The sequence below is a fragment of the Lepidochelys olivacea genome (assembly GCF_965140295.1).
Source record: "Lepidochelys olivacea isolate rLepOli2 genome assembly, chromosome: 9".
Lineage (NCBI taxonomy): Eukaryota > Metazoa > Chordata > Testudines > Cheloniidae > Lepidochelys > Lepidochelys olivacea.
In genome coordinates, this window is record NC_140419.1 from 25,990,387 (window position 1) to 26,007,841 (window position 17,455).

Genomic DNA, 17,455 nt, shown 5'->3' on the forward strand with positions numbered 1-17,455 from the left:
AGGTCTTCTTTTCCCCCAAAATAAAGTTTTACACAAAAATTGAGACACTTGAGTTTTTTTGTTTACTAGGGAAAAAAGGCTTGTGGCTTTTATTGCATTTTTTAAGATGTAAAATGATCAAAGATTTATTGAAGTGTTTTGTTCACCAGCAACCAGGATTTCCAGTTTTTTTTTTAAATCCTATTACTAAAAAAACCAAACAAAAACAAACCCACCCCACAGCTTTTGGCAAACTAAAGTTATCAATCATTTCAATAATGTTTATGGGGAAAGTATTTGGGAAAAAGCATTTTTTAAAAATCATTTTCAAGTGGTTCCATTTCAAACATTTTGAAATTTTTAAAAAAAGGAAACTTCAAAGTTTTTGAAAAACTAGTTTTGGATTCTCCCTAAACCCACAAACTCTATTAAGATCACATTTCTAACCCTTTTAAAATAAGTGGTATTACTAGAAATAAATTATTTTTGTTGTGCATAACTATCAATTCTGCTTTAGCACCACTCTCTTGGTGTCATAGGACATGCCCGCCCTGTAGTGTCCCCTGTGGAGTTAGTGTGGCACTACAGATATTCCCTGCCTCAGTTTCCCATAACTCCACTTCAGGCCTTCTTGACACCTCCTTGGGACTGGCTTATTACAAAACCGTATACAAAAAGGATCTACAACAAAAAGTTCCAAATAACGAAAAGGTGCTTCTTGCTTTCATCGTTCCCCTGCCCCTAAACTCTGTTCACAGGCCCCTCAAGGTTATTTCTCAGGCTCTGTCTCTCTCCTGATGGCACGAGCCCCAGCCACACTGCTGGAGCTGGATAATTCAAGAAACTATTGTCCCTCTCCTTACCAGGAATCCCCAGCTCTCCTCCTGGAGTTGGGCTTCAAGTCACCCCAGTGCAGTACTTTAGCCAGCTTCTGCCTCAGCTGCCCCTACTCAGCCTTCAGGCTCACAGGGTTTAACAACTTTCTCCTGCTGGCGTCTTCCTTGTTATTAGGGAGAAGACAGCATTTATGCTGGTCCCCTTCTCCCAGTTCATCCCCAGTTGTTTGGGTGACAGGGGAGACTTGCCCTCCCCTCTTTGCTAGGCTCCCTAATCCTTGGCCCTTAAAGAAACAGAAATGGGATTTTCTCCCAAACACTTCTTACTGGGACTGCTTCCTCTCTCCTAATATCTTCCAGGTCATTGCATCTATAATCAGACATTTCAGTTCTTAAAGAGCCATGGCAGGGTGGACAGACCATTAGGCAGTACACCCTTAAGGGAACAACTACTCAGTCACACTCTGACAGTGTGACTTTAAAACTGTATTGAAACCCAGGAAACTAGTTTTATGGAGTATTTTTAAATGCATGGAGGTAAAACTTAAATCCCATGGGTGAGATATTGGCCCCATTAAGTCAATGGTAAAACTCCTGTTGTGTCCATAGAGCCAGGATTCTGCCCAATTGTGTTAAGTACATGGGTGGGAGACTGAAGATTTGTATGGTATTTTAAAACACCAGCTACAGATTATTCCCTCTCTTTTTGGCACCTAGGAGCTTGTTCCCAACCTGAGTATTGGTGTCTTCTGAGCTCCACCCTGAGATAAATGTGAGTAACTAGTCTGCCTTTAGTTCCCTTCACAGTCAGTGGCAATCAAAGAATATTGTGCATCTATCAGTGTGCAAAGACCGGTCCTTTATTAATGGTCAGGACCCAGAAAATGCAGATATTTCAGACTGCAGCTTAAACTGATCTGGGCAACTGAAATAATAAAGGTCAAAGGAACTACTTTCTAGTCTCTACTTACCATGCATGCAGTGTTATCATTTACAATTAAACATGACATTTCAGTAAACAGTGCTCGTATTGAGGCTAATAGAGCACACAGGAGACTGCTATCAGCTGGAGAGAGAAGGGTTGGAGTGTGGGGAGGGAGACAACTGATTAAGCAAATTTTTCTACTGGCAAAGAAAAAACAGAAATCTGTGGATTAACATTTTTAACTCCACCCAGACTAAACTTTTGAAACATTGCCCAACGTTATTCACTTTCAAGGAGCTAATGCTAAAAGTCAGCTGTGAGAAAACATATTTACATTGATGTGGCTCTTTTAGATCACTGCTTGCCAAATAACTTAGTAAAAATATAAAATCACACTGATTTTTGTTACATGACATTACCTTTTATGTGTAAAAAAATGTTTGAGCAGTTTTGAATACTTCACATACAAGACTTTCCTGTATCCTTGTATAAAGTCTTTTATTAAATATGAGCTAATCAAGATAGGTGAAACTTCCATTTTAAAAAAGAATATGGCATAATAGAAAAATGGAAATAATTTTATATCATACATATAGATCCAGCACTAAACACTGCATTGGTTTTGAGAAAGTGTGCTCAGACTAGAATATTTCCTCATTAAAGGCTAGAATGTAGCTCCCTCATTCTGCATCATTATTAGCATTTACTACAATTGACTTCAAAGGGACTATTCACGGCCTAAGGTACTATTCAATTTGGCTGCCAGTATCGCAGTCTGGCTTTTACCTAGATCTTCTCCGGGCCTCTGCATACACTGGAAGATTGAAAAGAATTAGAATCTTGTTTTTGAAAATCAAATTTAGAAAGATCTTAAAAATGTGATATTTCTCAAAAAGTGATCCCAAAAGGAAGAATTCATTTCAATGCTGAAAAAAGTCCCCACAATGTAGATATTATTCAAATTTTTTTCTGAATCCAAATAAATCTGTGGGTAAATTATCTGTCAGTTTTGAGTACTCATGGACGTTAATGGGAGCTGAGCACTCAGTGCTTCACAAGTCAAGCAATCCTGCCCTTTGCAGCACTGGGACCTTAGTGAAGTCAACGCAAGTAAATATTATGCTTGGAGCTGATTTATGGCTTATAACAACAATCAGTAACCCATTAACTCCCTCTTTTTGTCCTATGATTGCTCAGGTATTAATAGGGTACTCTGCCTTGAATGGTCTCTTACAATGCATGCTAACTACTTATGCTAAACTATCTGGTCCACCTTGCATTTAGCTGTGATGCTCTCAGTACCTTTCCCAGACCTGAAGAAGAGCTGTGTGTGTCTCAAAAATTTCTCTCTCTCATCGACAGAAATTGGTCCAATAAAGGATATTACCTCATCCACTTTCTCTCTCTAATGCTTATTAGTAGGCATTTGCAGGCTTGGGAACCAGGCTTGGAGTCACACACACTGAACCATCTCCCCTCCCCCCACCCCCACCCCATTTAATAGTAGCAAAATGACTGACCAAATATTTTATCAACTATAATTGGTTAATAACATAGTAAACTCATCCTGATTGGCTAATAATTAAATCACACACTGTTTTGATATCATGTGCTGCAAAGAGCCACAGGAGACCCATTAAAGAGCCACTTGCGGCTCCCGAGCCTCAATGTGAGTGCCACTGTGATAGACATTAAAGGAATTAGTAGTGAAGACATATAGCTACTTTAAACCAAGTGTATTGTAGACCTTGGATTTAGTCCATTGTCCCACTCAGAAGATTTCAAATACTCTTAAGAAAAAGACAATCAACCATTTCATCCAATATCTGAAAAGAGGTTTAATCCTGCAGCCAGTATATCTTATTCTCCCCAAAATATACAAAACTACAACCATGAAAAGCTGATCAGCCAAGAAAGATGATGAATTAAGTCACTAAATGCATTACTTCCTGTATAATATATACCAAAGCTTGCCTTTTTGTAATGTTTGCTGTGTAACTACGGCAGCATTTTAAGAGACACATTGAATTCCTCTCAAACATAGACTCATATATTCATTGATATTAAGGTCAGAAGGGACCATTATGATAATCTAGTCTGACCTCCTGCACAATGCTGTTTGTCCTCAGTAAAAATTCAGCTTTGACAATAAATAATACTGCTTCTCGCCAAACTGTAAACTCAGCAGGAGCAGGCCCTGCAGTGCTGTGAATAAACATCTTGGTGTATGTCCTCTGTATATACTCAGCATGCAGTACTTGGTTGCTACCTCATATTTCTAATATCCCTGGAAGTTATTGCTTAAATAAAATAGGTTTCGTAAGAACATGCAGTTCCCAATGAGTGTATTCTGACATCCATAGTACTGCTCATGAATGCAGCTATTACCATGGCAAACAAGCATCGGTTTTAAAATAGTATGTTGGTGATAATTTGTAGTTTACACTGGCATCTTAGGTTCACAACAAAACAAATGAGAAATTGAAATATTTCATTTCAAAAATGCCAAAATAAAACCATTACAATTTTTTTCTCAATTAATAAAAAAGTCTATCCTCTGTGCTCCCAATACCTGTAAATGAGTGGATAACAGAGTTATCTTGTTGAAGTGTGTAGGCATTGTGCTGGTCCTCTGCACAACATGAATTTAATCTGCCTTGAATATGGACCATTTTAGAACAACAGAAAATACTCCAGGTGTTTGGAATACATCGGTTTAAGGGAACAAGCAGAGATGGGCCTAAACCAAAAATCCCAGCTCTAAAACCCGCACCTAACCTTAACCTAGAATCTAAACTTAGATGTGTCTATATTCTGAATTTTTCAATTTGTCTGTATCACTATAATGGCCCAAAATACCCCTAGTGTTTGGGCTTATAGATCCAGATCTAGATGTAAATTCTACAGATCTGCTCCTGCCCTGTTTTTCAGAGGAAGAACATCATGCTATGTCTGGCACCATGGCGAAGTTATCCTCATATCAAATGGACTGGGAAAAGCTCTGTGTTTGATCTTAGTTATAGCTGTGACAGTCTGCATCCCTATGTTCACACTTTTTACAAGACTATGATAAATTTTGTACAAAATATGCCTTGTGAAGTATCATTTGAAAACTCAATTTGCTGATTATTATTGTCCAGGTAAAATGTGTGTTGCAGTATTGTATCCAAAATTATAAAATTCTGCCAGTGACGTTGTTGTGACATGGTCCAAGTTTAGAAAAGCAGGCACAAGCCAGTTCCTTAGATACAAAAGGCAAACTGATGCCTCAGAAAGGTGACAACAAAATCAAATGGACTATCACCTTGTTAAGCGGCTATTCTTTGGCAGGAAAAAGGGTGAGAGTGAGAAATTTACATTTTGCCAAAGAAATAGCTGAAAGTTCCCATCCCCACAGACTTGCTGTCTCCTGAACCTTAGCTGGAGATGATTTTCAAAGGAAAAAGTATAAGGAGAGGGGAACCGATGCCCCAAATCATCTCTCCCTTCATCTCTACTTATGGCAACCACACCACTTGAAAGATGAAGCATCACTGAACTGGGGAAGGATCTGGGCTGAAAGATTTGGCCTGTAAGACTGCTAGAACGTATGGTGAGAGAGACCTTTTGGCTTTGAATTTACTTAGCTTGTTGAGTTATGTATTAGTTGCATTTTACCTTTTATTTCAAAGTAACCAATTCTGACTTTAATGCCTCTTTACTTGTAAACACTTAAAATCTCTTTCTGTAGTTAATAAATTTGTTTGATTGTTTTATCTAAGATAGTGTGCTTGGATTGGAGTGTTTGGGAAACTCCATGTGAATTAACAGGATTTGTGCAAATCATTTTCTATTAATAAAATGACAGACTTTAAATGAGCCTGTATTGTCCAGGAGAGGGCTGGGCAATGCAAGACGCATATTTCTGGGGGAAAGTCTGGGACGGGGAAATTGCTAGTGTTGCTCTGCAGCGTAATTCAAGGGTGGCTGGCTGTAGCACTCTTGCAGTACAGCTGGGAGTAATTTACATGCTGGAGGCTGTATGTGAGCAGGCCAGGGTTGCTATCACAGCAAAGCAGTATAAAAGCACCCAGGATGGAGAACTGGGGGGTGGGGGAACAGCTGTTCAACAGTCCAGATTGTACCCCAGGGAATGTCACAGTAGCAACTATCATATTTGTCATTTTTTTTTCCTTCACAGGAACTAGCAGCTTGCTTATACAGAGTTAATTTTAAAAATATCTATTTTCTTGTGAACCTATGTATGTAATTAGGGACTAGACAGACTTGTTTAAATGGTTCCAAAACAGAGTATTCGTGTAGCTGTAAAGTATTGTTGTTGTGGTCAAAGTATTACATAGTAGGGGTTACCCAGGATGGTGTTCTCTTTCAATTAGAATGTTTAAGTTTGGCAGGGCTTGTTCTTGTAGACAAAGTACTACACTATCATTATTTTTTAGCCTACTCCAGATGTTTTCAGCTGGGATTTGAACATTCTATACTATAATCTTCTTAATAAAAAAAACATACAGGGTTTTAAAATAATGCTTCCTCTACGGTGGATGTGGGGACCACTATATATAATTATATAATTTTTATATAATTATATATAGTACATGAATCTGTGAATTTATATGGCCATTATGATGTTCCCGCCTCTCGTCTATAACTTCATTGAATCTACAAGCAGGTAAATCCAACTGAGTCGCATGAATGATGAGCATGTCCCATAAATCTTGTAATTTTGACTATCTATCTGTGTAGTTTCTGGGTTTGTTTCCCCTCCTTCCCCTTTTCTAATTTTTGTTTTAACCAGGGCATTACATGAGGAGTTCTGCTTTCTGAAAACTTGTTTAAAAATGTTTATAAATTAAGTCATTATACTTAGTGAACATAAATCCGGTACAGAAAACAAAACACCCTTTGCCATGCAATCTATCAATATGTGGGATTAGGGAGGGATCCAAGAATGTCTGGGCCAACTATAAATGATGTCCAAATAATAAAGTAATGTTTCCAGCCTAAATACCATATTTGCTTCCAAATACCCAATTTCTTCCCCACGTGCACAGCCTAATCAGTCATGCTGTATACTGAGGAGTTCTCAAAGGTTGGTGTGGTAGGAGCTGCTAGAATAGCAACAGCAGAGCATCAGGACTGGAGTAGCCTCTGCGGCTTGTTCCTACCCCACATTGTACGGAGACAGCTGGCAGATCAGCTGTGTGGTGAATTTATCACCTGGCTCTGTCCAGCCCCAAATCTTTGATATACAGGAAACCCCCAGGACTCAGATTCTTGTAAAGGCTTAGAACTTGGCCATATTTGGATGAATTTTCATAGGAATGTGGCTTTATGGCATGGAAGTGATGAGTGCCTCTTGTGCAAACTTTCCATATTCTCACCCCCCCATTCTGCAGTGTAGAATGGCTCTGATTACTGCTGGGCAAAAAATGTTCAGACAAAACTTTTTGATACAGATTTGAGTAAACCAAAATATTTCATGAGTTCATGTCATTGTTTCTGTCCAAAAACACAAACAAAAATTCAGAAAAATATTGAAACATTTTGTTTTGACATTTTTGAAATGAAACATTGAAATTTCTCAATTTGAAATGACTTTTCATTTAGAAGTTTACTTTAATTTATTTTAAAAACAATTGAAAAAAGTTTTAAAATCTCTAAAATGAAATGAGAGGACTATTAGACAGCAAGATCTAGCAAAAGTCCAAAAAAAGACTTTGTTCGGGTCGAACAAAGCATTTTGTTCCACCTGAAATGAAATTTGTTTCTAATTTTTGGTTCACCAAAAATTTCCGTTTCAGACCAACCTGAAATTAATCTTCTTTTTGGATTTTCTGGTATGGCCAGTGAACAGAAAAATCAGTAATTCCAGTTGTGACCATACCCTATTTATGTTTTTATTGTCTATGTGTGGTATGGAAAATGTTATGACCATGTTAAAGAATCATGCTTCAACCTGAGTAGATCTAAAAATGATTCCAAGGATGGTTTGACTAAGGCTTTATCCTTATTATAAAACAGTTAAGAGACAATCTGCATTTGAAAATTGGAGCTGTGTTTGAATACAGGTTAAGGGATAACTGTGTTGTAACTAGGCTGCCTGACTTGGTTTAATCTGTAACATAAACATAGTCCCTGTCTGCACCGTTGTTACCACCCGTGGAGCTGCACCAGTGGTGAATTACCCATCAATTTTTCCCCCTAGGATACATAAGGCCTTCTGTCATTTTCTCCTAATGGTATTTTTTTTTAAAGACAAGTTGAAATGAATTCCAAGATTAAGTGCTTCAATTTGTGAAAGGTTTTGAGTGGCTTTTTTTTCTTGGTAAAGTGCTTTGTGGGTCAGACTGGATGATGGGGTCACAACAGATGACCAAGTGGTCTTTTCTCACCCTACTGTCACTGAATCCTTTCTGTTGATGATAATGTGCTTACATCTGGGAAAGGTTGCAAGGCTTGGGGAGAGCAGTCAACATGTAAAGCTTGCAATGACAGCATTTTTGTTTGAGAAAAATGTTGTGGTTTTTTATTTGTCTTTGTTTCATTATAACTCTGTTAACAGCTATTCTAGAGAACAGGGGCTGGGAAATCAGCCAGTTTAATTGTTTTACGTTAGATGATATTCATAGATGGTACAAAAAAAAAGTCCCCAAAATATTGTTTTTCCTGTTGCTCTCCAACTTTAGATTTTAAGTTGTGAAGCTTTTTGTTTATTAACTTTTGTTAACTAGTCTTTTAACTTCTCATGACACAGGTTCAACTCTTGAATAAGTTACTCAAGTGAAACTGAGTCTACTCAAGTCTAAGTTACTCAAGTGAAAATGGGCATTCATGGCTAAATAGTCAATTGGTAGAGGCTGAAATCAAGATGGAAAAATTTGTGTGCACCCACCTACAACATGCACGTTTACAAAATCTGCCTGCACTAACTAGGTAATTGCTTATGCTGCCAGGTACCAGGAATTCTAGTTGCATGTGCACTTACTTCCATACACCAATGCAACTACCTTTCACAACAGCGAAAGTGCATGAATATGCATGTGTTTTTGTTGTTGTTGTTTCAGCTGAGCTCCCTTTTGCACGGGCAGAAAATTTGGGAAGAGGCCCAGAAACAGCATAGCAGACATTTTGCACGTCAAACCTGAAATGCGTTGGTAGTACTGTCTTTGAAATCTTACACAGTGCCAGCTGAGCTAAACGTAGCTGTAGCTGGTGATCCTGGCAGCTCACTTTTGAGTATTGAAAAAACAAAACATTAATACATTGCAAATTAAAACAACCAAGCTATTAACAAAGGGCCTGTGATCCGCAAACCCCTCAATTTCAGCTGGCAAGGGGGTTACAAGAATATCCTGCTATGAACATCCTGGTTCATCAAAGAATGTCATGTAAGGTATCAAAGGAAAGTGAATGTCACCCTGGTTATGAATATAATTGTAAAAGCCTGACCTGGAAAACCTCTAAGAAAGGAGATTCCACCTCCTCCCTAGGTAACCCATTCCAGCGCTTCACCATCCTCCTAGTGAAAAAGTTTTTCCTAACATCTAACCACTGCAACTTGAGACCATTACTCCTTGTTCTGTCATCTGGTACGACTGAGAACAGTCTAGATACATCCTCTTTGGAACCCCCCTTCACGTAGTTGAAAGCAGCTATCAAATCGCCCTCATTCTTCTCTTCTGCAGACTAAACAATCCCAGTTCCCTACTTAAATGTTACCTGTATATACATCTTGCAATGATTATGAATCTTGACAAAGTTATGAGCTTTTCAGAGCTACCTATATATTATCCTTTGTGGATAAATATCCTACAAGGCATGTGTCTGGTGTAATGAGTTTGTTTGGTCTGAGGTGAGTGAATCATAGAATATCAGGGTTGAAAGGGACCTCAGGAGGTCATCTAGTCCAACCTCCTGCTCAAAGCAGGACCGATCTCCAACTAAATCATCCCAGCCAGGGCTTTGTTAAGCCTGACCTTCAAAACTTCTAAGGAAGGAGATTCCATCACCTCCCTAGGTAACGCATTCCAGTGTTTCACCACCCTCCTAGTGAAAAAGTTTTTCCTAATATCCAACCTAAATCTTCCCCACTGCAACTTGAGACCATTACTCCTTGTTCTGTTACCTGCTACCACTGAGAAAAGTCTAGAGCCATCCTCTTTGGAACCCCCTTTCAGGTAGTTGAAAGCAGCTATCAAATCCCCCCTCATTCTTCTCTTCTGAAGACTAAACATCCCCAGTTCCCTCAGCCTCTCCTCATAAATCATGTGCTCCAGTCCCCTAATCATTTTTGTTGCCCTCTGCTGGACTCTTTCCAATTTTTCCACATCCTTCTTGTAGTGTGGGGCCCAAAATTGGACACAGTACTCCAGAAGAGGCCTCACTAATGTTGAATAGAGGGGAATAATCACGTCCCTCAATCTGCTGGCAATACCCCTACTTATACAGCCCAAAATGCTGTTAGCCTTCTTGGCAACAAGGCCACACTGTTGACCCATATCCAGCTTCTCGTCCACTGTAACCCCTAGGTCCTTTTCTGCAGAACTGCTGCCTAGCCATTCAGTTCCTAGTCTGTAGCGGTGCATGGGATTCTTCCGTCCTAAGTGCAGGACTCTGCACTTGTCCTTGTTGAACCTCATCGGATTTCTTTTGTCCCAATCCTCCAATTTGTCTAGCTCCCTCTGTATCCTATCCCTACTGTCCAGTGTATCTACGACTTCTCCCAATTTAGTGTCATCTACAAACTTGCTGAGGGTGCAATCCACGCCATCCTCCAGATCATTATTGAAGATATTGAAGAAAACTGGCCCCAGGACCGACCCTTGAGGAACTCTGTTTGACACCGGCTGCCAACTAGACTTGGAGCCATTGATCACTACCAGTTGAGCCCCACAATCTAGCCAGCTTTCCATCCACCTTACAGTCCATTCATCCAGCCCATACTTCTTTAACTTGCTGGCAAGAATACCGTGGGAGACTGTATCAAAACCTTTGCTAAAGTCAAGATCATACAGTGCGCCAGTGCCAGAGCTGGGGTTCCTGATTCTTAACCCCATGCTCCAACCTCTAACCCACGCTGTCTCCCTGCCCTGTTGAGGGGAGGAGGGGATCCTCTTTTCTCCATGGGTTCAGAAGACCATTGCATTTCTGCTGTATTAGAGCAAGGGATCAGGAATCCTGGAGTCCATATAGATGCCCTGGGTGCTGTGGAACACAGATCCACATGGTTTCATTGCACCTCACACTTGTGGTGGGGAAAGGTGAAATGATGTGAAAGATGAGAGGGCCAAGTGCATCTACATCTACACAGTTTCAGTGGCCATTTCCCATCCCACATATAGGCCCACACAACATACCGTGCTGGTTCTGTAATGAGGCTGGACTAGTGGTCGCAGAGCACCTCCACTGCCATATTCCTTTTCCCCACAAAAAAAGGCTATGCCAAGCCTGTGTATGTAGGCTCTACACAGAATATAGGATTGGCCAACAGTCAGAGACAGGGGAGCTTTGCATTTAACCAGAGACTTGTTTTCTCTACTAATTAACTTTGGTTTCACCTACTGAGAACAAGGTACCAGTGAACACAGCAGACTATTGATACCTACAATTTTCTGAAAGAATTCAGTCATTTAGTCTGTTCTAAACTCCAAGAGATAAAGAAGAGTAATGGTACTGTTACCCCAGAACTTGACCAAGCTAACTGCAGCCACAGTATGTGAATTCAGCCACCATTAATTAATAAAATAGACCACCACATAGCTGAGCGTTAATTTGGACAAGCAAGGCTTTTGGAGGCAAGGTCAAATACTAGCTTCAGGTTTGCAGTTTCTGTTAACTAGAATGGGAGGAGGGGAGAAGAGAGTCAACAAATTATGAGACTGAAAGAAAATAAGTGGATAGAGACCTTGAGTTTGGGTGTCTTTGATATAGACTCCTATTATGGCTAAGATTGTTAAGAATGTTTTATTGATTAGTAGTTTATTGAAGTTAGGAGCAGTGATGACCCAGTAGGGGTCACTATGAGCTATGTGTTTTGTAAAAGCTAGTTATAAAAAGAGAAAATAATAGAGGGTATTTGGAGCAGTTTTCTGAAGGTATCCTGAGAGACTTTTTCCTCCTGCCCTACTCCCAGGCAGGGAAGTGACCAGCCGTTGTTGACCTGCTGCTAATTACTCAATTCTATCTCAGACATTAGGTAGTTATTTGGGATGTCCTAAACCTATTGCTTAAATCTAACAAATAGTAGTTTTAGATAAGAGCACACTTATTTGTATCAATCTTTTATCAGCCAGAAGTGCTGTGTTCCCACTGATTTATTCCTGACAATACCTGGAGTGAAATAGATAAGTTACCACTGCTTTGGGTTTGAAGACTCTGGGTAACAGTACTACTTTGACTGAACACACTGACTGACAATATGCTGACATTTTAAAAGCATTTAGATGTGGTTGGTTTAAACACGTGGCCTCTTTTGTACAGTTTGCGAATATGTTTCTGGAAGGTGAATGAGAGGAACAGAGTGCAGAATATGCTTGCAGCAGAAAGTATTGCTAGCAATTTTAGTGATTCTCCAGCCTAAGACTGAAGATTCTTTGCAATTTACAGAAAATTCAAACAATCTGCCTCTAAAGTAATAGCTCCAGGGAGAAAAATATACTCTTTACATGCTGCAGTATCCCACTTAATGGAAAGAGCCTGTGCCTGAAGAAAACTGCCTAGAAAATACTAAATAGTACCCCATTCTAGAACGTAACAGAGCAGATATGCCCTATCCTTCATTCATTTGATTCAACAAAACAGATATCTTTCAGTTACCCTGTATCAGTCAATATTACAGAAGTCATCACCAGGGTCTTATAACAGCTTTACTTCACTTAAGTGCAAATGACTCAGAAGTAATATATGGACATAGCAGAAATCTTATGCAAAGAATGACAGATAGGTCACAGAGCAATGTTAAGTTAAACTGAATGACCAGTCCTGGGCATTTCATTCCTACAATAAAGCTGGAGGGCTTGAATCAAGCCCTTATGGCTTTCAGATACCTTATCAGGCACACACAGAAGCATGATCTTTCAGGAAATTCAGTCATATATTCAGTCAGAAGAACAATAAACAAAGCAGGATCTTCGGAGACAGCAGGCATTAAATCAGTTCTCTGTGTGTCATAGCAACAATTTTGTTAGTCAAGGGCTCATAGTAGGAAAAAACAAACACTAAACTTCAGACAAAACTTTCACACTGTGGTTTTTTTCCCCAGTCTACAAGCATAATGACCCATCACTTCCTGCAATAGTGATCTGTTAGCTATATAAACCACTTACACACATTAAAAGATGTCTTTTGAAGACAGAAAAAAACAAAGCAATCATGCTGGTCTATCTCACTAACCTTTCAAGCCCAAGGTTTGCTCACCAACTTGTGTATCTTTAAAACAAAATGTTTAGCTTACTAAGAGACATTGCAGATATGAGTCAGAGAGCTACTCAAAAAAATCAAGGGAATTTTTCATTTTGGAAAGTTATCCTCTCATCTTCCTTATGTGATTGGAGTCCTGTAAATGAAATCGCCCGTAGCAATCAGTTAGATAAAGACAAATATTATGTGGAGAGCCATCTTTTATCAAAGCACTCAGATCTTTAGGTCAGGGAAAAGCATTTACCAATAGCATTATGTGGCAGAGACATGGAACCACAACAAATGTTTTGGGGTCAAAGCATAATACTTTGGATTTTGTTCCTATTTTATGTATATTTTAATTATTTTAAAAGCATTTAATCCATGGCTAGGCACTATCCATACAGCAAAGTAATAAATACTGGCTGTCCAACCCAGAATAATTCTTCTTCTTTATTACCTGTGATATATGAAGGTGCGGGGAGTAGCTCTCTTTGATGGACACCCAGCCAGCCAGTTAGCTGTAAAATCTATCTTGGTCTATTCTCTGCTTGCTTTACTTGTAAAGGGTTAACAGACCCAAAGTTAAAAGAAAAGGAGTGGGCACCTGACCAAAAGAGCCAATGGGAAGGTAGAACTTTTTAAAATTGGAAAAGAAGCTTTCCCTTTGTCTGTCGTTCTCCGGAGAAGGAGACATGGAGGAACAATGCTATGTAAGGCTTAAACCAGGTATGAAAATTCATCTTCCATACTTAGAAGAAATTATTTGGCTAGGAAATGTTTAGTTAGACCCAATCAGGGTTATTTTTTATTTTGGCTTGTGACTCTCCTCTGTGCTAACCCCAAATGCTTCTGTTTGCTTGTAACCTTTAAGCTTAACCCCCAAGAAAGCTATTTTGGGTGCTTGATTTTTGGAATTGCTCTTTTAAAATCTACCAAAAGCCTAAGTTCCAGGTGTATTTTCTTTCTTTTTGTTTTTAATAAAATTTACCTTTAAGAACAGGATTGGATTTTTGGTTTCCTAAGAGGTTTGTGCATATGCTGTTGATTAGCTGGTGGCAACAGCTAAATTTCCTTTGTTTTCTTTCTCAGCTCTTCCCCAGACGGGGGTGGGGGTGAAAGAGCATGAGGGTACCCCACAGGGAGGAATTCCCAAGTACTCCTTCCTGGGTCTAAGGTTGGGTTTTTTTGCATTTGGGTGGTGGCAGCGTTTACCAAGCCAACATCAGAGAAAAGCTGTAACCTTGGGAGTTTAATACAAGCCTGGAATGGCAAGTATTAATTTTTAGAATCCTTGAGGGCCCTCACCTTCTGCACTCGGAGTGACAGAGTGGGGATTCAGCCTTGACAGTATCAAAGGATAAATATATCCATGGGCAGCTGCAACTGCCATTCAGATCTCCATGGGAAGCCCTCTTTACATGCCCACAGTAAGGGAACACAGTAAGCCCCCTAACTCTCTTGTGTAGGCTACCCACAGTGTTAGTAGCACTGCACAGGACAGAAGATCACCCTCTGCAGGGCTGCTACTCTTACCCCACCCAGGTGGGCACGGAGTAGGTAGGCAGGGATCAGGCGTGGACTCTGTACTCCTTCTGCAATACTCCATCCAGCCCAGTTGAACCAATGTGCCAGGTAAAGATAGGTCTGGCATGGGCTACTTTCAACCCTGGAGCCAGGAGGAACCAAGAACCAGATTGTGACTCTCAGATTCAGAATCTGGTTCCTGATCTACTCCTCGTTCAATACAGCTATGCATTACCCTTTGCTCAGGGCTTGTGGCAAAGCCAAAACTGAGGGCTAAGTGAGGAATAACAGAGATGCATGATTTAGATACACACACACACACACACACACACGTTTACAGATATAAGCCAAATTCTGCTCTCATAGTTACACTAATGCAAATATGGAGTAATTCTATAGAAATCCAATGGAATTATTGAAAATTTATCCTAGCATAACTGACAGCAGAACTAGGCACACAAATTAGCCATTCTTCAGACTCACATTCTGATCCTAACTGTTAGGCTCACAAAATAATTAAACATTAGCCAATAGAATAGATCTGATTTACTGTAGTACTTCACAGTTTGATGTTGTGGTGCTCTGTGGGACACACTCAGTAAAATGGAAAGCATTTCAGATGGCAGGATCATGGCTGAGGCATGCCCCTAGGTTTGGCATATCACACAAGTCAGTAGTTGTATGTTGCAACCTAAAAATGAGCATGTGGCAAAGGTTTCAGTTTGCGGAGAGAATTAAGCACTGCATTTGTCTGTCAAGTAATTTACATTCTTATTGTCTCTTATGTGGTATTCTCATTCAGATGCACTATACATAGGTAAAATGAAGAATATTGTCACTATTATGGTCCAGATTCTCTGTAGATTTTCAAAGGAGCTCAGCACCCACAGTTATTTTGGTGCCCAATTATTTTGAATGTCTGATCCTTATTGTGAGTGCTGATGCTTCAAAATTTGACCCTTGTGACCTGCTGAAGGTCACATATGCAGAGCCAAGAATTGAACTCAGAGCTCAAGTACTACTCCTGCAGACTTAACCACAAGACCAGCTTTCCTCCCACCCTCATGTGTGTTAAATTCACTTGGAACATTTTATGCATAACAAAAATTACGTACGTTTCAGGAAGAAACTTAGAAAGGCATGGGAAAACTTTTGACTAATAGAGCAGCAATCAGACACTGAAATATATGCCTGTCGCTGTAGTTTTGCAAAACCCAACATATCATTGTTTTTACTATCACTAGTGAAAACTGTGTTCCTTGCAAGAGTGGAACTATGGAAGTGCAACACTGTATTGCACAATGCCGTCCAATTAAAATGAAGTGCCTTTATAGGGCATCAGCTATTTTTACATTGAAAATTTTCCCCACTGACGACACTTTTCAAAGATTTGCAAGGCTCCCACCATTAAGATTTGCCAATATTGTAAAATTTGACAATTTGTTGTTGGAATAAAAAATACAACCTTTTGGTCTTCTGAGAGTTGAAACCAGAAATTTATTTTACCTACTAAATTGTCAGTAACTGCTTCCCCCTGCCAGAAACCTTATGGTAGACAGAGGAAAACGATCCATTTAAACTAAGAGAAATCTCTTATTTGGTAGCCTGTATAAAAATTAAACGGTTCGAATGTTGAATGCCTCTAAAACTGATTGGGACACTCTTTTCCTGATAACTTTATTCATAGCACGTATTGAACACAATTTTCTATTGTACTAGGTTTTTGCAGCATCACCACATGCATCTGGGATGCTGTCCAAACTTAAAACCAATATTGAACCAAACTAGTGTAAACTAGGTAATCAGGTACTGTGACCACACAAAACAAGAAGAGAAAAAGAAAAAGATCCATAAAGGCTGGGAAGCTTTTCTGTGAGTGCAGAGTGTAACAGATGTGCATATGTTTTTTACAAACATAATACAGCCTCCTTGTCTATTCCAACAACAGAAGACAACGGAAGTCTATCCCATCAAAAATAGCAGTGAGAGAAATGGAAAATGGAACAAACCAGTTCTGGAATTCATAACTCGAATGAGCTAACATACCGTAAGCAGGACCTCCAATATATTGCATATCATAAATGATTTTAGTTTTCTTTGGTAGTGTTATCATTCTGCCCTAGCTGATGTAAACTTTATTATTTCAAAGGACAGGTTGCCCTTGTTGTAATGGAATAGGCCACCAGTAGCAACACTAATTTCAGAGTCAATTACATACTATCATTACCAAGAAAGTGGGAGAGGAGCCCTTCACATACAATCTATTTCCCAAGGGCATGTGTCCGCATCACAAAGCCCACATCTGGCACCAAATGGCCAAGGACTGAAGGGGCCACTGTGATTGTTCTCTGGGTACTCAACAACTGAAAGTCACCTTGCTATTCTCTGCCTTTACCGAGAGGCAGCTTACCTGTGGTGGCTGGGTGTCAACTCCCCAATACCACTAGCCTGTTAGCCATTCAAGCATTCTCCCCTGGCTATACCAGCCCTCTCCTCACCTTACAGATTAACAATAGGTGTACCCCAGTCCCTGAGCCCCTTTGGATCATTCCCCTGTGATATCCAGCCCCTGACACTAGCTATTCACAGAAATCCCAGATCCTCTGTTCCTAAAGGAGCAGTGTATCACATTTTTACCTTAAATCACTGCTTCTGTGAAATCACGCACACTTGTGAGCACTTACAGTAAAACAAAACTAAGGCTTATTTAAGAAAGAATGGAGAGTTAACTGGAAACAAGAGAGAATAGTGGAAACATATGGTTACAATAAACAAAACAAAATCTGGGTCT

At 39.7% G+C, this 17,455-nt stretch overlaps 1 protein-coding gene and 1 long non-coding RNA gene across 2 annotated transcripts in view; one reads left to right on the forward strand and one right to left on the reverse strand.

Moving 5' to 3' along the window:
- The window catches only part of LOC311526538 (uncharacterized protein), a 101,781-nt gene that overhangs the window by 14,248 nt on the left and 70,078 nt on the right, over positions 1–17,455 (reverse strand). The window lies entirely within an intron of this gene.
- Positions 13,793–17,455, forward strand: part of LOC311526845 — a 35,196-nt gene continuing 31,533 nt past the window's right edge. The window contains exon 1 of the long non-coding RNA XR_014713176.1: positions 13,793–13,866. This is a non-coding gene — a long non-coding RNA (uncharacterized lncRNA). The remainder of the gene's footprint in view (positions 13,867–17,455) is intronic.